The sequence below is a fragment of the Suricata suricatta genome, chromosome 13, assembly GCF_006229205.1.
Source record: "Suricata suricatta isolate VVHF042 chromosome 13, meerkat_22Aug2017_6uvM2_HiC, whole genome shotgun sequence".
Taxonomy (NCBI): Eukaryota; Metazoa; Chordata; class Mammalia; order Carnivora; family Herpestidae; genus Suricata; species Suricata suricatta.
In genome coordinates this window covers 23,918,772-23,939,545 of record NC_043712.1, presented here as the reverse complement: position 1 = coordinate 23,939,545, position 20,774 = coordinate 23,918,772, and the positions used below count along the sequence as shown (strand labels likewise).

At 43.8% G+C, this 20,774-nt stretch overlaps 2 long non-coding RNA genes across 2 annotated transcripts in view; one reads left to right on the top strand and one right to left on the bottom strand.

Moving 5' to 3' along the window:
- Positions 1-11,948, bottom strand: part of LOC115276582 — a 40,115-nt gene extending 28,167 nt beyond the window's left edge. The window contains exons 1-3 of the long non-coding RNA XR_003902009.1: positions 11,854-11,948; positions 11,215-11,427; positions 6,914-7,061 (exon numbers count right to left, since the gene is read on the bottom strand). This is a non-coding gene — a long non-coding RNA (uncharacterized LOC115276582). The remainder of the gene's footprint in view (positions 1-6,913; positions 7,062-11,214; positions 11,428-11,853) is intronic.
- Positions 11,949-12,172: 224 nt separating this feature from the next.
- On the top strand, positions 12,173-16,347 carry LOC115276765. Its single transcript, XR_003902081.1, has 2 exons — positions 12,173-12,433; positions 16,035-16,347. It is a non-coding gene; the product is annotated as an uncharacterized LOC115276765 (long non-coding RNA).
- The last annotated feature ends 4,427 nt before the right edge of the window (positions 16,348-20,774 follow it).

Sequence of the window (20,774 nt, the reverse complement as noted above, 5' to 3'; positions counted from 1 at the left end):
TGTATTTTATTCCTTTTTTGAAATTTCTGTTGGACTGTCATATTCCAGGGTCTGAAATTCTCACCCATAAATACATTTCTCTGTTTTAGACACCCCTACTAGATGTCAGAGCAGGGTGGTGTCAGTCAAGTAGTCAAGAACAAGAAACAGGAGACCCTTTCCACAGATGTCCTCAACCCCTCCATTCACTTACCCAACAAACCTTTAGGGAAAGCTTATTAGGCACCAACCAATAGTTCTAAGTATTTGGTTACCTCAGTAAACAAAACAAACAAAATCCCTTTCCTGGTGGAGCTTAAGTTCTGTTGGGGGAGAGGGATGGGGAGATGGACAAAAAGTAAGCATAACAGGTAAATTAATAGTTTGGCTAGGCAGTGATAAACACTATGGAAAATAACAGAGCAAGGCAAGGGGGTTGAGAGTGCTGGGAAATACCATTTTACTTGGGCCACTCTGTCAAGAATGATCTGTAGAGAAACAAAGGCACAGGCATAGAGACCTGCAGGAAAAACCAGAGAAAGTTCCACTACACATAGCACCCCCCCCACACACACACAAACTAACATATAATCCATCCATACAGGAAGCTGTCTTATGTTGAGTTCATAAAGAAGCCCTGTAGATGTCAGAGACAATACCTGCTCCCTAACCAATGAGTTGTGCATCTTCTCCAGTGATCAGATCCTTCATAACATCCCCACCACAGATGTAGGCAGGTGCAGGGCACTTGTCCGTATCCAAAGCAGACAGCTTGATTTTCAGACATCTGGGACATTTCTTACATTCTTGAGTTAATCTAGCTGAAATCTGCCTTCATTGTTTCCATCCACTGCCCTGGTTCAGCAAACACAGTGGAGTAAGACGGACGGAACATAAGCTGTGGAGCAGTCAAGGCCCGTGTTTGAGCTACAGCCCCACTGGTGCCGCACTAAGTGACTTTCTGCAAGGCACAATTTTTTCTGAGCCTCCGTTTTCTGACTTATAAAACAGGGATAACAACTGCATAATAGGGACTCATTAAATGTTAGTTCCTTTATCTTGGCACTAATCTGAATATTTATCAAAATAAAAGCAGCATGGGCTCTGCCTTCAAGGTGTAGAGATCTGCTCTTCTGAAAGTCACCTAGTCCTTCAGCCATTGCTCCTATATAATAGACTGAAGCATTCTTGCCACCAGCCATGCCTAGCTTTGCCTGTATCTACTTGTCCCACTGTCTAGCCTTCCCCTATTTCAATTAATTGGTCTTAGGAAGCATCCTTTTGAAAAACTATCTCTAACTTCAGGTTGGATAGAAGCAACCTGAGTAATGGAACAATCTAGATTGATATTCAGAAGTCCACAGGGCCCTGGTTCAACTCCATATCCAGTTCCCTGTGCAAGGTTGGTACGTCATTTTCCTTCCTGAGGACTTGACTGTCCTGTGTGTAAAGTGAGGGGGGGTAAATAAGTTTATTCACTTGGAGCTGTAGCTCAGACACCCTAAGATTCCATAAATCAGAGGCAGAGGTAGAGGTAGGGGAGAGCGGATCCATCCTGAATGCTTGGGGCGACACACCAACTCTTTGATAATTATGGCTTCAAGCAGAGAAGTGTTCTTGGCACTTCTTACGCATCCTCACTTTCTATTCTGAAACTTCAGCAAGATTTCCACATGGTAATGCAAATGGCCTCTGATTAATACCAGGGGATGTTCTTTGAGCTTCCTGCTCACTGCCATCTACAACTGTAACTGCCTCCTCCAAAAAAATATTTACTTCTTAATTACAAGGTCATGAACTGAAAAATAAAAAGATGTATGAGTGTCTGAGGTGTGTGTGTGCGTGTGTGTGTACATGTCATGTCTATTCATCTAATTTTAAGAAAATGAGTCAGAAGTCATTTAAAATCTTTACCAAGATTACACAAGCTGAATGATCCTAAAACGTTTAATGAAAATCCCAAATTAAGATAACCAAGCAAGATCAATTTCCAAAAGCTCCCATTGCAGTTGAAACATTTCAACATCTGTTTTTAGACTCCCAAATGCTCATTTCCACAGTAGTTGTTCAAGCGTTTCTTTCCCTGAGAAGTGAGGATAAAGGCGTATGGGGTCTTTGGGCAAAGGGAAGCCTCCTAGTTTGGGTATTTTATCCATGAGCAAATAACAGGAAATCATCGTATTACAAGTCCTTCAAAGTGTTGATAGGAAAATGACTGTAGAAGAAGTTTGGTCTGTAACCTACTTCTGTACAACAGCCCCTCCAAAAATGAATGAAGGAGAGGAGTAGGTCCAGGACTTACTACTGATTCTGGCTCAGTTACCTCCACTGTGGTGGTGGGCAGGGTGGCGAGTGTTGTGAAGGATGAGGCAGAGCTTAATCTGAGGATTAATGAAATGTGGGAGCAACTCCCAGCCCCGGCAACATTGGAGAAGACTGTGGAGGTGAAAGCAGGCATCGTGGTCAGCAGGAGTCAGCAGGAGAGAGGTGACGCTAATCAGAGGAAAGGACCAACACACCTGAGAAACATCAGGGACCTGGGCAGGTTCATGGTGAGTAATTCAGACCAATGAAGGTTTGGACTCACCCACTGGTCCCCAAAACCTGACTCTTGCTTGCCAAACTACAGCTTCCTACCTCCAGGCCCCAATAACAACAGGAGAGGAGCCTGGCTTATGGAAAACTTCTAGATCCCCGACAAGCCATCTTCCGAAATCAGGAAGAGACACTGGTGCAAACCTAGGTGGGAGAATGGCAGGTGTCAGCACAAGTTTGAGTTTGGGGAAACAAGCGTACGTGGGAGCTCCTTAGGGGAGTAAACACAGGGGGAAGGTGAAGGGCTTGCCCTCCTTTCTCCCCCTCCTGATTCCTACTCTATGAAGGTTTGCTTTAACAGGTCTCAACTGACTGACTCAGTCTATGCCACTCCTCCCTCTTGGCACAGTCTCCTCAGTAACAGCGGATAGTCGAGGATCTTCTTGATGTCCAGGGCTCCAGAACCGACAGGGAGCAGAGCCAGGACTGGGGAACAATGCATAGTTCTCATGGCGGGTGGCAGGCTTAGATGCCCACCCCCTTTAGGAGAGCCATAAAATCAGGCCTCTCCAGATCCACAAGTAACCCCAGAGCCACCATGGTCTGTGTTCACGCAGGGCAGCCTGGTTGTGAATCCTCTGGAACAAGAAAAAGTGGTCTTAGCTAGAAGTGAGGCCTACGAGAACTTGAACACTAGACTCTGATGCCTTTGGTTCCTGGCTTTTCCTTTAGATCCAGGCTTCTGCAACCAACCCCGAGTCCAGAATATCTGTAAAAATGCCATAGGATTTACTGAGTAGACCTGGAAAAGGAACCAAACTAAAATGACCAGATAAAAATGGTTTCTGGGCTTGATCCATGTGGCCGTTTTCCAACTAGTTTGTCTGAAATATTTGTTGCAAAATTCCCCACCTCTAAATGTTCCTTTGAAAGATAATTTTCCTGCGCTTCAGATAACAGACATCCAACCTATGAGTGGCTCTAAAACTAGTGATGAAATTGAGAAGAGGGTGAGCCAGCCCAATAAAATACATGCTTAAAATGCATTTTATGTTAGATTTGTAAAAGTAATTGTATTTTAAATGTCTGTTGAACAACCTCATGCCCAGTATCATGGACTGAATGTTTATGTTCCCCCCAAATGCATATGTTGAAATCCTAACCCGTATTGTGACAATATTAAGAGGTGAGGCCTTTGGGACTGAGTCATGAAGGCAGAACTCTCATGAATGGACTCGCGCTCTTATAAAAGACACCCCAGAGCTCCTTCACCCCTCTCTTCCATGTGAGGCTACAACAAAAATACTGGCCTATCTGCAGACTTCCAGCCTCCAGAACTGTGAGCAATAAGATTTGTTTTGCATAAGCATCCCAGTCTCTGGTGCCCTGTTATTCTGAATAAGACACCCAGTAATAGGTTTATTTAAGAAGTGGCAATTAAATGAATGAATGTAGTGGCTTCCCAAGTCTCTCCATAGCCTACAAAGTCCTAGTTGATCTGGTCCCTGTCTTCCTCCCCAACCTCATCTATTATCAGTCTTACCTTCTCTTGCTCTGTGCAGCCACGCTAGCTTTCTTGCTATAACTAGAGCCTCAGATAGCATGACCTGACTGCAGACCCTCGCCTCTTCCTCAGCCTGCATCACTCTCAAGAGATCCACAGAGCACCCCCAAGTGCTTGGCAAGGTCTTCCTGGGCCAGCCTACCTACAATAGGAGCTGTTCTCCCTCCATCACAGTGTCTGGCCTTCTTCTTCATTATCACTTTCATCACTACCTGGCATCGTGTTACAAAGCCGTTATTTTGCATCTGACTCTTCCACTTGAAATATAATCTTCATGAGGTCAAGGACTATAGTTCTTGCTTGATTCTCAATGCCTGAAAAGGTACCTGGCATACAGAATCCTCCTAATAAGTATCTGCTAGATTAATTTTTAAGAAGTTATCAAGTGTATTTTTTTTAGTGTTTTTATTTGTCAGATACCATGGTAAACATTTTCATGTATATAATCTCAAAAATGACCTCTCAAGGATTTTCTTTTCTCCGCCTCCTCCATCTCCTTCCACCCATCTTCCCATCTCCTAATGGAGTTTATTGCCTAACTACTTATGATTTCAAAGAGTGATGTCTGGTTTTCACTCACAAAATTTAACACATTTGTTTCTTCTTGTCTATACCTGTCTCTCCCTAGATTTTATGCTTCTGGAAGATAGCAGCATGTTCTTGCTCATCTGTTTTTCCCAGAGCTGAGCCAATTCCCAGGCATTTCTAAGTGTTCTACAAATATTTACTGAAGGAATGAATAAATGAATGGATGACCTTCCAGGTAAAGAGAAAAGAATAAGCAGAGGCAGAGAGAAGACAAGTATCTAACTCTTTTTTAGCTTTCAGAGATAAGAGTATTTGAATATGGAATTTAGAATGAGTTGGGTTTATATTTGAACCCATCACTAACACTTACAAATTCTTTAGTCTCGAGCGATTTACATATTCTAAGATTTGATGTTCTCTTCTGTAAGCCAGGAATAGATCTCCCTGCTCATAGGATTAAGTAACATAATATAGGTAAGTACCTGGCATGCTAGTTCTTTTTCTTCTGTGTGATGAAAAATGGTTATACATTCTTTGAAGGTGATAACCAATCTAATTGGATTACAGCTCTGAGGAGAAGTGAGAGAATGGAAACAGAGAAGCTGATTATCCATCTGTCTCTATAAAGGCTTTCTCCATATTGCTTTAGCACTGAAGGTCCTTTCAACCTGGAAGTGCACAGATATTCAAGATATTTCTGTGATCATATGAAGAAAGCCTGCTCCACACGGGCTTTCTGGAAGTAAGACAGATACACAAATCTCTCCATGGGCCCCTTCTCTGAGTTTAATTACCTGTTAAATAACGGAATCTTAAGAGGCCTTGGGAGGGTCTATCCTCAGTGCAGCATTTAAAAATCCTTTCAACATTCATTTGTTTAAGATCTTCATATTTTTTGTCTCAAAAGAAGATTCTTCTTCTGAATGATCTATTTCTCCTCTATCTCACAGTCATGAGAGGAAAGATTTCTCCAAAACTGGACAACATTTCTGCTTGGAGAGTTGTTTGCAGGCTGTGTAGGGAACCAACAAACACACCTCTCCCATTTGAGTTCTGAATCTATTAAGAAAGAAACAGTGGGGTCAAACAAATGTCTAATTATTAGTGTTACTGATGGAAAAGTGGTATTGGAAAATGTGAAATGAGATGTTTACATGAGCTTTTATTGTTTTTTCCTAAGTTCTAGATCTTGAGACGCACACCTGAAGTAAGTCAGGTCTGGCAGCTTCTAGCTACAAGGAGATCGTCTCTTGCTTCATTAAGTATAGAAAAGCCAAGAGTCAAAGGCCACTCGTGAATAGCATTTTTTATCTTTTCCAAAAGAGAACTATCCACCAAAGTAGACTTCTACCATCTCACCAGAGTCAGGAGCCAAGAAGTAGGCAATACTTTTAAGTGGGAAGAAGTTCCTACGTCATGGGCTGCCAGGAAGATGGGGATACTGTGGTCCTGGTGCCTTTATCCTGCCTTAGTAAATCCCTGGCCCTTCATGTGTTATCCCTTCAGAGTATAACAAAGCATATGCCCTCCTCCTAAGCCAATGCTTATTTACATTATACCAAGTTTCTTTACTTTTCCCTCACATTCTCTTTTTTATAATCAGTGATTATTTTTGTCATCTTATCCCTAGATTTCTCTAAATTCCATACTTTTAAGTCAAAGGATTCTCAAAAGTAACCGCTATGGCTAAGATCAACTATATGGGAATTAGATTTTCCAACAACAGAAAACTTTCTGCACACTGTCTGCGGCAGATGCTTGTGATTTATTGTGACTCTGAGTACTTCTTTCTTATTCACTAGTTTATTTCTCTCTCCTGAGTGACTATGTTGTACTCCCCCCACTTCGTCTTCACCTACCCATCTGGCCAACCCCCAGGGTCAAGAACAGTCCAGACTGTAACCCAGTTTTCCCAAGGGCTTGTCTCATGCCAATTTACATAAGAGGCTAATTTTATGAGGATAGCTCCATTCATGTATCAAAGATGTTACTTACATTGCTGACTACCCCAATTTCCTCCAATTCACTCAAAAGAGAAAAGAGCCCCAGAATAGCCACCAAGTATTTGATCAAATTCAGATTCTAATTTCTGGGAGCCAAGGGAGCACATGAACAATTCTAGAAATGAGTACTGTGGTCTCAAGGACCACGAGAGAAAGGAGAGAAAGGTTTGACTAGCAGGAGAGAGGCAGCGAACTGCTGAGGGTAAAGAGGACCAAACACATCACAATTGTCCATTGATAACTAACAACAAGTGTGGCAACCATGATAATAGCCCCCTACATAATATTATACTGTAAGTCCTACCTTTTCATGAGGAACCTTTAGTCTGCTACAATTACCTCAATAATTAAAGAGGCAGCTGATGTTAGATAGACCACGCACTAACACTGGTATCAGTTTTCTGGTGCTACCATTCTTAGAACTGAGACCTTGGGAAAATCATCTTCCTCATCTGGAAAACAGGCATGATAATACCTATGTCACAAGGTTGTATTGTTCAAATGGGAATGTGAATACAAAAGCACTTTGGAAACTAAAGGACTACACAAACTGAAGGTGTTTTTATTGCTAATAACAGTTATTATCCCACCCTCCCTGCAAGGCCTATAAAGGATGAATATTACATTACCCATTTTACAGGCACAAAAGCAGAGGTACAAAGGACCCACGTGATTATAATGTTGGAAAGTATCATGAGCTTCAGAATCAGGTGGGTTTGAATCCCATAGACTAGCTGTGTGACCTGGGGGTAGTTACTTAACTTCTCTGAACTTCCGTTTCTTCTATAAAATTGGTGTTCTTGTGGGAATTGCCTGAGATAACACCAGTAAAACACATGATACATTTATCTAACACCTAACATGTATTTAAGAAACGGTAACTGTTACTGTTTAGCCAGGTCTACTCTACACAGCAGGATTGTTTCAGCCTTCCTTAACTTACTGAATCACTTTAGTCACTTTTTGTTATTTCTGAAAGACCAGGATGTGGTAGCCCTTAAGTACTTTTACTTCTTGACTCAATTGGTTTCATGGAATAATACACTGCCAAAAAACAGGGAGGCAGTCACACAAGAGAAAGTTTAGGAGAGGCTGTTTTAGTTGAACAAGCATGAATGAACAGTTTTCCCTTTGGAAATCCACAGGATCTTATTGGCAGCAATGCTTAAAGGCCAAGTTCATTGGTATCAACTATGTATTTTGTAAAACAAAAGGGTTTCCTCCACCGCTTAAAGATAAGTTTTTTTGGAGCACCTGGGTGGCTCAGTCAGTTAGGCGACTGGCTTCAGCTCAGGTCATGATCTCACAGTTTGTGGGTTCGAGCTCCGCGTCGGGCTCTGTGCTAACAGCTAGCTCAGAGCCTGAAGCCTGCTCCGGATTCTGTGTCTCCCTCTCTTTCTGACCCTCCCCTGTCCACACTGTCTCCCCCTGTCTCTCAAAAAAAAAAAAAAAAAAAGAGAAGTTTTTCAATAAAGGAGAAAGTGATGTAGCACGAGTCTTTGCAGCTGCAAACAGAAAGGCTTGGGGCAGAGTGACAGGGCACCCCAACCCTTCCTCTGGCCTTTCTTAAATGACAAAAAGAAAAAGCTTAGCTGACACTGGGTTAGGGTGAATGTACCCCCCAGTTCTGGGTACTGTGACTCTCAGCTCCCATCAGTTGGCCATCTGGGTTCCCTACACCTCACCCATCTGCTATGACAGGGTCACACCATTTGTCAGAGACTCTGGACAGCTGGTGAGATAATCTCATTTAAACCTTGTTCTTTGTCTCCTGGAGAAAGGGGCCCTTGGGTATCAACACTTAGGCACAGCTCAAAGCAGAGTCCCACTCTGACTGGGGAAAGAGAATAGCATGTGTGTGCCTCAGTGTGTGTGATGTGTGTTTATGCAAGTGTGTGCTAGCATCTGTATGTATGTGCATTTATGTGTGCGTGTGCACACACATACAACCTCCATTTCTCCGGAGCCCGCTCGCTGCCTCAAGAGAGCAGTGAAGAGAAAGGCTGTGGTGAGGAGAACCCAGAGCCATGGGGTAAACGTGGCTCAGGGAGGCCCAGGTTCTGGAGGCTTCCCATGGCTTCCTCTGCCTAGGTGCTCTGCCTTTTCCTCTTTGCACAGTCAACATCTCAACCTTTCCTTCTCCCATCAATGGGCCTTTTCCAAAAAAAAACATCCTTCAGCTTGAGAACTTGGTCAAACCCTCCCTTATTACAAACTCCAAAACCATGTTCCTTTCCCTGAGTAATACACTCTCTTTCATGACATTTACCAGGAGTGCATTTTGACATTTATTTGAGTGATCAGTTTGTCTCACTCACTAGGCTGAAATCTTCATGAGAGCAGGGGAACGTCTGTTATTGTTCACCAGTGTGTCCAGGCACATGGCAGATCCTACAATGATACTCGGTATTTCAGGGAACCTTGAGTGGAGTCATTCCTAGTCTCTGCCTCCAGCACCTCCTTGTCGATCAGGCAGAGGAAACTTGCAAATAGATCCTTACATTACAATGTGCCAAGGGCTAGGGTGCACGTTGGTACTAGCAACTGTAAGATTAGACAAAGATAAAGAAAACTTTCTCTGCTTGAGTAGATTATTCAGGGAGGACCTTATAGGGGCCATGCATGAATTCCACTATGACAGGCAAGTCAGATTCCACCAGGCAAGGGATGTCTTCTAGCCCAGAGAACTAACAGCATGTCCAACGATGAGGGCTGTGAGAGCGAAAGCAGGCTGGGAACTTTTCCATATCTAAGAGCAGAAACTATGTAGGCTGCAAGGTGATATGGAAAACGATGCCAGAGAGGACACCCTGACTTGCATTCTTGCTTCAGAGGAGCAAGCCGCTCCCAAAATTCTTTGATGGAAGGAAAGATCAGAACAATGGCCAACTGCAAGAATGTGAAAAATGGTTTCAAAAAATCAGCTACCAGCAGCTCCTTAGACTGAAGCAGCTGGAGAGGATGGTTTGGACCAGTGGTTCCCTAAGTGTGGTCCCCAAACAGCAGCATCGGCGTCTTTTGGGAGCTAGTTAGAAATGCAAATCTTCAGGTGCCCCTCCAGAACTACTAGATCAGAAACTCTGGGTGTGCAGCCCAATCATCTGTGCTTTAACAGACCCTCCAGGTTGGAGAACTGTTGGTTTATGGAGGTCCCCAGAGGGCTATAGCTTTTTTTTTCCTCCAGGATATAATGCACAGAGGTTGATATATGAAGAAGTTCTTGAAAACAGCATTTTATTTATTGGCAAATAAATACAGGCTTTGACATGTTCCAGGGGCCTTAAGCCTTAAGGTACCTCCCCTTCAGGGAAACTGAGCAAAAGAGTGGCCCCCATTGCAAGACAGGTCCTTCGCCTAACAGGGGAGAGAAGGAAGCCTTGCTCAGGGCATGAGGGCAAACCTGGGACCTCCTGTGGCCACAGCCTGCCAAGCCTGCCTATGGGTCTGGAAATCAGGACAAGACAAGATTCCCACGTACAAAATTAGAACTTGGAATCAGATTAGTTATCTTGGACAGACTTAGCAGGGAGGAATGTTATCACTGTGCAGATCTACACCCAGGTCTATATGAAACTGAACTGAAACCATACAGTCTTGTAAGAGAAAGCCACTAGCTAGAGAGAGCAGAGAGGCGACAGGATGCCTGTGCTACCTGTTGCCTGGAAAAATCAGGAACTGGGTTCCTATGGATCGTCTGAGGTCAGCCTCTCCCTGCTGCTTTGCCATAGCCTGCTTTCCCATCTAGTCTGGGCTGCATGCAGCCTTCAGGGGCCATTTCTAGATGTGTAGACTTTTGTAATCACCTGTAGGAAGGAAGTAACATAAAGTTCAAAAGACAACAGCCAGTTGCGGTGTTTTAGTTTTTAGAGGCAGACTGTAATTACACCTCAAATGATTGAATCACAAAGCACTGTGGTGTTGATGGACAATGTGAAGGAAGCACTGGATGTTGTATAAATATTTTTTTCCTTCACCCAGGTCATTAACTTTTAGCACCTCATTCTTTGGCTGCCTCCCTTTCCACCGTGATCTGCCCACTTCTATGGCAGAAGGGGGAAACACAAAAAGAAGGGGATGAACCTGGGCAGCCCCAACATTCACCAGCTGGGTGACCTTGGAGAGGTCATTTCACTTCTCTGAACCTCACTTATCAGAGAAATAGGGAAAATAAGAACCCGCCACTTTTGTGAGGATGGAAGGAGAGGATGTTTGCAAGCCAGGATAATGACTGGCCACTCTAAGAGATCAGTACATGTGGTGCCTCCCCCCTCCCGGGGGAGGGGGGCGGAAAGACTGCCTGAGATGGTAAATGTGAAAGGCACTTAGTGGGCTGTGAACATGTTAGATGAGTGTTGGCTGTTGATATTCCTCTTCCCCTCTTTCCTTCTAATTTTGGCCCCTAAGTCTCTTTACCATGGTTTTAATTTTCACGGGAATTACACAAGATTAGCTCTAAAAAGACACCCACTAAGTATCATGCCCACAGCTACATGCATTCCATACACTATCGCATTTAATCCACACAATGATTGGTTAATTCTCCCCCCCCCCCCCCCCCCCCCGCTTTTTTTTAAGAGTTAAGCAAATGCAACTCCAAGGAGTTACCTGTGGTTTAGGGGGCTCTGCAGTCAGGACTAGGTTTTGAGCCCGTCTCAGTCTGATGCTGTACATTGTCTCCTGGGAGAGGCCTCGGAGGTCTTTGTTACCCGATCCCAATGCTATAGCCATAAGGGACTTGTCCAGGGTCACAAAACAAATTACAGGAAGCACCAGGGTTAAATTCACAGCTCCCAAGCTCAGGCTCCAAGATCTCTGCTCCTATGTATGTTTCAGTCACAATCTTCAGATTCATGAGAGGCAAGATCTAAATTATCCTTTCCCGAACTATCACCAAGGAACTAGTTTGACAAAGAGTTCTCCTAGGGTGCTTTCTTTGTGGACCTTCTACTCCCAGAGTGAGGTAGGGAGGATGGTGGAGGGTGAGGGGTAGAGGGAGATCTTCAGGAGCTTAGTTCCTGTTTATCCACGTGTCATTCTTCGAGTCCCTGGGGCTATAATATCCATTTAGAAAGATTAAACCAAACAGGATTGGGGACAGAAAGAGGGAGCTAAGAGAGAGGCAGAGAGAGAAGAAAGTGGAATTCTCTAAGCATTAAAATAAAGAACCTTAAAGACAAGCTGCTCCTTGGGAAATCATAGGCAGGTGAAGGCAGTTTGGGTGATTTCTTTTTTTTGTCCACGAACCTGGCTTTTCTTTCCAGAATTCTCAGGTGCACTGGAAGCCCTGGGAAGAGAAAGGCCTTTTTCAAAAGACACTTCCACCTCCTAATCCCTGTGCCTACAAACCAAATATTGATCTATTTAGTAAACCAGCCTGTGGGAGGAGAGATTGTAAAGCCCTGTTTACTCAGCAGTTGGGCCCCCCTGACAGCTGTTCAATGGGGGATTATGATGTCACAGTGGTAATTACACTATAAACAAGGGATGGGGGAGAATAAAGCATGAAAGGAAACTGTAGGGCTAGTTACCAGGCAACGCAAAATATGTAACCTGAAACCCGACAAGCATGTTAATTTCCTTGCAAGTCTCCCAGATGTCCTCACTTTATGGCCAACGCTCAGTTTCAGTTTCAATTTGTTTATTTGCCCTTCTTCAGTCACAAATGTGGAGCTGAAAATACTGGAGAGGAGAGAAAGCAAAGAAAAAGGGGAGAAAAGGAGGGCTTGTGCTTCCCTCCTGGGATGTAAGCAGTCAGGAGGAAGCTAAGAGGCTCGGACTTGTGTGGAGGTCATTACCTCATTGCCGAAGGAGGAAGCTAGACCAGGTAACGCGGCGAAAGGCAACTGAGAGAGTGAGCCAGGAGGGAGAGGAGTAAGAGGGAAAAAGGAACAAAAAGTGAGAAGATGAAAGTGGTTAAATGTGAGAAAGAAAAGGAAGAAGACTCCACTTCGAGATCGCCCCCGGAGGCTGGAAGGGCCCCCCCCCCCCCCCCCCCCCCCCCCCCCCCCCCCCCCCCCCCCCCCCCCCCCCCCCCGCCCCGGAGCCCCACTGCACAGCCCCACCTGGTGGTTGCCCGCACCCTTCCTCCATCCCTCTGGTGCTGGAACACTGGTTGTAACACCCAGCAGTCCCGCAAGCCTTCAGGCTGCTTTATCCAAAAGTTCTTATGTAGAGCTGAAATCAGCTTCTCCATTGCAGACACCTTCCCTCAGGCCCAGGAAAAGTAACTCACAGCCCACAGAGCCTGGGAAACAAGGACTAGGTACACCCTGTGTTTTCCTGCTCCCAGATCCTCATCCCTCACCCACAGTTCTCTCTCCCAAAGGATTTTTGTTTTTCAAATCGAATTCTTTCTTCCTCACCACTGCCCCTGAGCAATTTTCAGCTTGTCAATGTTTCTCTTAGAATCCTGGCTTTGAAACTAGACACCTCCTCAGGTGAGGTGCCACCTCACAGGACGAAGCAGGATGGATCTCAGCCTCTACCCCCCCCCCGCCCCCCCACTTCAGGCCCCTCTCTTGGGAGAGCGGCAGAGGTGTGCTGACCAGGGCTGGGGCTGCCTCAGGCAAGCTGTGAGGCTTCCAGCAATTCAGTGAGCTGGTTTTTAAGTCACGGGTGACTTGGAATCTACCATGGTGACAGTATTTACACCACAGACATTGGCAAACACGACAGATCAGGACTTCCCTCCCCCATCCTCCAGACAGCTGGTTTACCAGCTCACCACTGTTCCTGGCCAATCACGTTTGACCTCTTTTGGGATTCGGTGATTCACAGGGATTGAAGGAAACCTGTAGCCCGGGACCCCTGCAAAGCCCAGGTCTCCAGACAAAAGCTACAGGAGAAGGATGTGTGCCAGTTAGATGTAAAGAATATGGAACAGCATTTTAATTCCCCTTGACTCTCTTCCATGTAGAGTGACCACCTTTGGTGACAGAGAACATTTCTCTTGGGACTGATTTCCATGGGGCATTCCCAGAGCCAGATGCCCAGTGACCAAGTTGCGGGTGGAGGGGGAGGCGGGGAATTCACTGAACGGAATCATAGAGGTTGCGGCTGCTCCTGGTATGGGCCCAGACACGGCACCAGATACAATCGATGGCTTTTCTGCAAATTCGGGAATTCTGTTCCATTTATTCTCCTCCTAAAGTAATAACTGTCGAGAATGACAGTTTGGTGACAAGGCTAAATTCCAGTCCTGGCTCAGCCACTCCCTCGGTGTTTGATTGGAAGCCTATGCTTGTCCCTCTCTGGGCCTCAGTGTCCCTGTCTGTGAGCAGTGAGGGTTGAGTCTGAAGACGTCTGACTGCAGATGACTTTGCGGCCGGCTCCAGCCATGGCACCGACACTCTCACAGGCACTGGGGGAGGAGCAATTTTCCACAGTCACCCTCACTGTGAGGACTTGTTTCTCGCCTCCACTCCTCCTGTTGTCCTGGGGATGCTTTGTTTGTTGTGGCTCTCCTCAGATGCACTACAAGTCGTCCTCGAGATTGCGGCCCTGGGCCACGTCCTCTCCCAGGGAATCTCACTGAGTCCCAGAACTTTCAGTCACTTCCTTAAACCGGGCAACCAAGCGTCAGACGGAGCAGAGATCTGGGGGAACTTGGCAAAGCCTCCATCCCTCTGCAAAGATCCTCCTTTTGGCTCTTACCTGAGCTGTTCACAAGACAAGATGCAGGAGGGTGTGTTCCTTTGCCGATATTATGACAACTTAGGAAACATCCTAGTGCTGCTGCTCGGCCTCCGCAAGCCACCTTCCTCTCAAGAGCCCAGGGTTTGAGGTTAGAGTTCAACATCACTTGCCAGCTCATTCTGATTTCCTCTCCAGTCGCAGCCCCTACCTCCTGCTCAGCATCTGGACGCCTCTTCACACACATGTCCCTGTAACCTGATTCTTTTGAGTGTCTGTTCAGATGTTACATCCCAGGCTTCCCCCTGACAGCTCCGTATGAATAGCAACCCTCCACACATCACTCCTTACACGCCTCCTGATTTTGTCCGTCAGACTGTCACCATCTGACGTGTTTATCTGCATTTAACCCTTTCCCAAACACTAGATCCATGAGCACGGGGGCTTTGTTGTTCTGTTGACCTCTATATCCCCAGGGCCTGGAACAGGGCCTGGAACAGCATCTGGCATATGACAGATACACTATTAATACCTGCCGAATGGCTGAATACATAGTCCTCATTATTATTTGCAGATTCCATGTTTGTGAATTTGCCTACTTCCTAAAACTTATCCGTAACCCCCAAATCAATGTTTATGGCACCTTCACAGTCACTCACAGATTTGTGCAGACGGGTGAGACATTTGATTTGCCTAACGCACCCGTCCCTAGCTGAAGTTGAGCAAAGTGGAACTCTGCCGTCTTGTTCTAGCTCTCTTTTGTCTGCAGTCTATCTGTGGCATGTTTTTCACATCTTTGGCTTTTTCTTGGTGATTTCACTGTTTAAAATGGCCCAAGCACCGTGCTAAAGTGCTGTCTAATGACCCTAAGTGCAAGAAGGCTATGATCTACCTTACAGAGAAAATACATGTGTTAGATAAGTGTCATCCAGCATGAATTATAGTGCTGTCGGCCATGAATTCAGTGTTAATGAATCAACAATATTTATCAAAGAATGTCCTCAAACAGAAATACACATAAACAAGGTTATATACTGAATCTCCTGATGAAAGTGTTACGACCAGAGTCTAGCATTGTATGTCCCCTAGAAGCAATGGTTCATTTTCTTTAATTCAGTGTCCACAGGCACTTTACAGCTACCATGAATAATGAAAATCACTATGGATAGCTTAGAATCTTGAATGCCAACCCTTTAAAAGCAATGGTGATCTCATGAGTGACTATGACTCTCTGAGATTCCTTAGATTCCTAACTGCCAATTGATAATAATAGTGCCTATCCTCATAACTGTTCAAAAGAATAAGTTAGATGATTAACATAACTAAATAGCTAGGGTAGCACCTGGCCCATCAAGGGTAGACCATAATCATTAACTCCTCTTACCTTCCTCTTATTCATAAACATATGTGCAATCCACAGGACAAATATATTTTGCTTTCTTGTGCTATCAAAAGCATTTTTCCATATAGTTCTCAGGACTTTGAAACAGCCCTGTCAATTATCCTGAACCTTTCTCTCACTGTTGCACACTGAGCTTATATCAAATTTTGAATTAGGCAATGAACAACTTTTTTTGTTGTGGTTAATGTAGCTTTTCCTCTCTCTTAAGGAATTTATTTCTTTAGATGAAGCTTCTAGGAGTGGGATTACTAATTCAATGGGTACAAATAGCTATACAGCCCTGAGAGTAATGTTTGATAGTGGTGATAAGAGACGTCTTGGCAGACACTTGGTTAGGTGTGTTTGCACAGGACTTAGAGGCTCACCAAGTGATCCACCCGTTCTCCTGCAGCTTGCAGCTTCTCAGGAGAATCCAGACCTGGGAGGAACCTTAGCAACGACCTCATCATATCAAAAGGGAAGCTGAGGTTATAGAAAAGAAATGACTTGTCCAAGGTGATATGATCAGTCCAGGCCAGATAAGGACTGGATCGCAGGTCCACTGACTCTCAGATCAGTCTTCTTCCTGCCACCCCTTGGCCATAATGAAAAGTAAAGTGTTCCCATCAAGTGTAGTAATGCTGCTTTCTCAAGCTTTTGAGGGCCTATCGCTTTGAGGAAAGAAAATGTGATAGATAAAGTTTGTTTCCTACTGAGAAATTTAAGCATGCGATTCTGTTCATTTCTTCCTTCTTTAACTTCTGTATTGACATAGTGACTAGCAGAATTAAAAGACTTTGTGCTCAAGAACATGGTTCAATTTCAGAAAGACTGAAGGAGAATCTAAAGCCAACCAGCACAATTTTGTCCCTGCACCTGTCATGAAAACACTTTTCAGTCAAGACTTGTAGGAGGTGCCAAGACTGCAACTTTTCTCATGAGACTGTGAGGCACAAACCAAGCAGTACTCTCTGATATGAAGACAACATATATATATAAATACATACAACCCTCATGAGAGTAATTAATGGCCCTAGCGAATGACAGGGTCTTAAGGAGTCGTCTGCTCTATGAACACAATATTCAGACCACTCTACAACTCAGTTGTCTACTTTGCCTCAGAAAGTTCCCAGTGACACCAGAACAGAACAAAGCACAATTATAACTGTTCAAGTTTCAGATGGACCTTTTTTGATCTTAGAAAGCAGTTCTTGTTCAATTTCAGCCAAGAAAAGAAATTCCCCAGACATTCATGGACCCAGTCTTCCTGCTGGGCCAGTGAAGCCAATGACCCTCAGGTTGACATTGAGTATGAGAAGAGTTTCACAGAAATGTGTGCCTCACTTAAAATCTTGGGTTGAGGATGACATGGGTTTATCTGCCATCAGAAAAATTGCCATGACATAAGAACAAACTTTGCCCTTTTTCTCTATTGAAGATAGCAGCCCCATGTGCTTGCCTAAGATTGCCTGTCTTTAGAGGAAGGAAGGAAGGAAGGAAGGAAGGAAGGAAGGAAGGAAGGAAGGAAGGAAGGAAGGGAGGGAGGGAGGGAGGGGAGGGAGGAAGGAAGGAAGGGAGGGAGGGAGGGGAGGGAGGAAGGAAGGAAGGAAGTCAGGCAGGCATAGGAGGGAGGGTGGAAGTAGGGAAAGAGAGGGCAAAATGGAAAGAAGGAAAGAAAGGACAACCTTTGAGTTCCACAGAAATTTCTCATACAAAAGAAAATATACATTGACCATACAAAAAGAAATTCATACCCCATTCCCTTCCTATTTAGTAAAAAATATTTTCTTTTAAACAAAACCAAACACTTCTCTTTCCACTTGGATATGATTAACTGTCTTTTATTCCAATCAGCAGCTGTCACGTGTGTCTTGGATGAAGGGTCAACTTCTTCATAAAGCTAGTTCTTATTTTTTCCATAAAGACCATTGTCTACTCTAACATTGGTACCAAGAATAACAGTGAAGATTTTAGCTATGTTTAATGTGGATCAATCAGCAACCATATTTAGTATCCACTGAATACTCAGCACTGTCCTAGGGAATGGGAGGTACAAAGAATTGAACAAAAATTTATTCAACTATTATTTACGTCCTGCTCTATGATGACTAAAATATTTCCATCCTGGATCATGCTCTTGAGGACCCCAGAAGGGAAGGGGTCAGATAAGGGGGAAAATTAATATGATGTGACATAGCAATAGAAAATAATATAAGTTACAAAAATAATACAAAGAGAGAAAGAATTGTCAGGGAAGTGGGGGGTGATCATACAAGATTACATTCAGGGGGTAACTATTGACTTGTGAGTTTCGAAGAATAATTAGGAATGCTCCAGATGGATGACCTGGAAAGGGAAAGGACATGACAGCCAGTTGGAACCTTCAACATAAAGGCCTTGAACTGTCATCCAACAGAGGGAACATTATATTGGAGGCATAGGTAAAGGACCAAGGATAAAGGTCACTGAATGTCATAGTGCACATCTTAGCCTCACAGAAGAAGCCCCAAAAGGATTTTGAGAACTCTCTCAGGCATCAATATGTAGTAGGGTAAACTGAAGGGGTCAGGCACTGGAGATAAGATATTATAGGTAAGAAAAAGGTCTTTGCCATAGCCTCATAGAATAGAAGAGAGGAAGGGAGAGCAGGGGAAACCACATCAGGGCACTTGACAACAGATAATTTCCCAAGAAGTGGAAATCCTATATAGCAGGTCAGCATTTCTTAGGAGAGATGAGAAAATGCCCAAGCCTGGTAACAAACTGCAGGGTGGTTTTAGACACCCACCACCAGTCTCTAAGCTTTTCTTCCTTAATGAACTGATTCACAGCCCTTCAAGTGAAAGAAAGCAGATATTGCTCATAGGTTTTCTCTGGGTTCAATGGGTGTACAACTCTCTGACTTGGAATGGGTATTAGCAGAAAACAGCTTAGGCCGAGTCTCACTGCAGAAGAAATGTCACGGTGAGACCTCATGGTCAACAGGACTGTAATATGGCAACTGTCAATTAGAAGGTGACTCTGCAAGGAAATATTGAGAAGCCAGGAACACAGCCCTCTTCTCTCTATGCCCCTCAGCTAAAACCTATAGGAAACTGGACAAAGAACACCTTCTTGATGGGTGTCCTGAGAGGAAAGAGGTGGTAAGACCACAGTAGCATCTCAAGGCTCTGCTTTGGTGGGAAAGTTTCCACCTGATCCACTGCTGACTAATTCCTGAAAACCACTGGGAAATGTTGAAAAGAGAAAAGTACACAAATAAGGGTTCTGACACCAAAGATGGGAAGAGGGATGTAGCTCTCACGACATGTATACATCCCCTCCTCTCTAATCCCATTGGTTCTATCAGGTGACCAAGCAGACAATCCCATTCAGAGCTCTGAAAGTGACTGAGGCCTTATATGACTAAGGTAACCTCACTGACAGTGCTGAATTCTATCATAAAAGTTCAGAAGGGCACAGGATAAAGTGGCTTTAGTAAACAATTGGGCAAACAAATAATGAAGGTTGTAAACCCTCATTCTAGGTGATGCACCATAGAATATACTGAGAGCATTGTTAAATTTTTTATTAGATCAGTCTTTGAAAGAGCATGCCTTGTTATTTTAATTTCAAGTATTATAACTCACATCCCTGGATTCTTGTTATACCAGCCCTACTGCTCAAAAAAGCTTATAACAATTGACAATTCTTTTACCTGAAGGCCCACAAATTACACTAAAAGGAATCAATAATTTTCTCTAATCATGTATTTTGAATAGGCCATGAATGGAGATGAATGTGGAAGTGAAACATCTTATGAACCTACCAATTTTGATCTGAAGGACAGATCTGTCACCACATGAAAGCACAGTGGGTAATTACCAGGTGGTTGAAATGACAATTAACTCCATCGTTAATAATTATAATTTGACAGACAATAAATCAAGATGGCAGCCATCTGTAAATAAACACCCACAGAGCCAGCTGAATAGTATTGCACAATAGCTTAACCTCATAAAACCAGCAAACTAGTTCTGACTAGTGAGCAAGTAAATCTCCCAAGGACCAGAGAGAAGCAAATTTTTGGGTCACCATGTTCCTACACTTGTCAGCTGGATACAATTGAGGGCCCAGTGTTGTTTTATTTTGTTTTGTTTTTATTTGACTTTTTTTCTAGCACAATTATTGTTATTTTCCACAAAATACTCATTCATTTTAAAATATGGGATTATGACTTTTTGATGCAAATAAAACTATTCTCTCAAATAGCTCTACCCTGGAGCCTAATACACTCCTCAGGATACTTAGCCCTGACCACAGAGCAACATCTACAAAATTTATTGCTCCTCTTTCTTGAAGACCTCTCCTCACCTAACTTCCACTACACTCCCCTACTTCTACTTTTCAGGATTCTTTCCTGGATTTTGATGAGAATAGTCATGTTAGTAACAACAACAACAACTTTTACCGTCTGCTGATTTCTATGCATGTTATTGGTTAATTCTCTGAACAGTCCTCTGACGTGGAGATCTTTTTCCTAATTACCCTTGAAAATATAGAGGTCAAGAATCATCTGGTCACTTCTCCATGGTGATAAAGCTGGGAAATGGTGGAGCAAAGGTTTTTAACTCAAGTCTGCAATTCCAGAGTCGTTGCTTTCAACTCAGCCACTTCATCTGTACAGTTTAATTATTTTTTTCCAAGTTTTATGTTGCCTTCTTTTTTTCAATATTTTTAAATATCTCTTCCATGGTCTGTCTTGGCTACTCCCACATATCTGTGACCTCATTGCTACGGGTTCCCAAATCTATCTTTAGCATAGATCTACCTGCTGAGTACCAGATCCCTGCAGTAACACACTGCTATGCTCCCCACCTGAATTCATTCTTTCATTCAGCAAATATCCATTGAACAACTTGTGGTCAGGCACTGTTCTGAGTATAGAGAACAGACAGGGGAACAATCCAGGGATCTGTGTCATCATGACACATGTATCAGAGATGGATGCAAGGAGGGGGAGACAAATAATAGAGATAAAATCTAAAAGAAAATAAAGAGTATGATAGATGGTGATATGTGCTAAAGAAAAAAAATGCAGAAAAGCAAGGGATGCACCAGGAAATAAGAGATAAGAGAGACTTGTCGATTTTAGTAAGGCAATCAGAGGCCT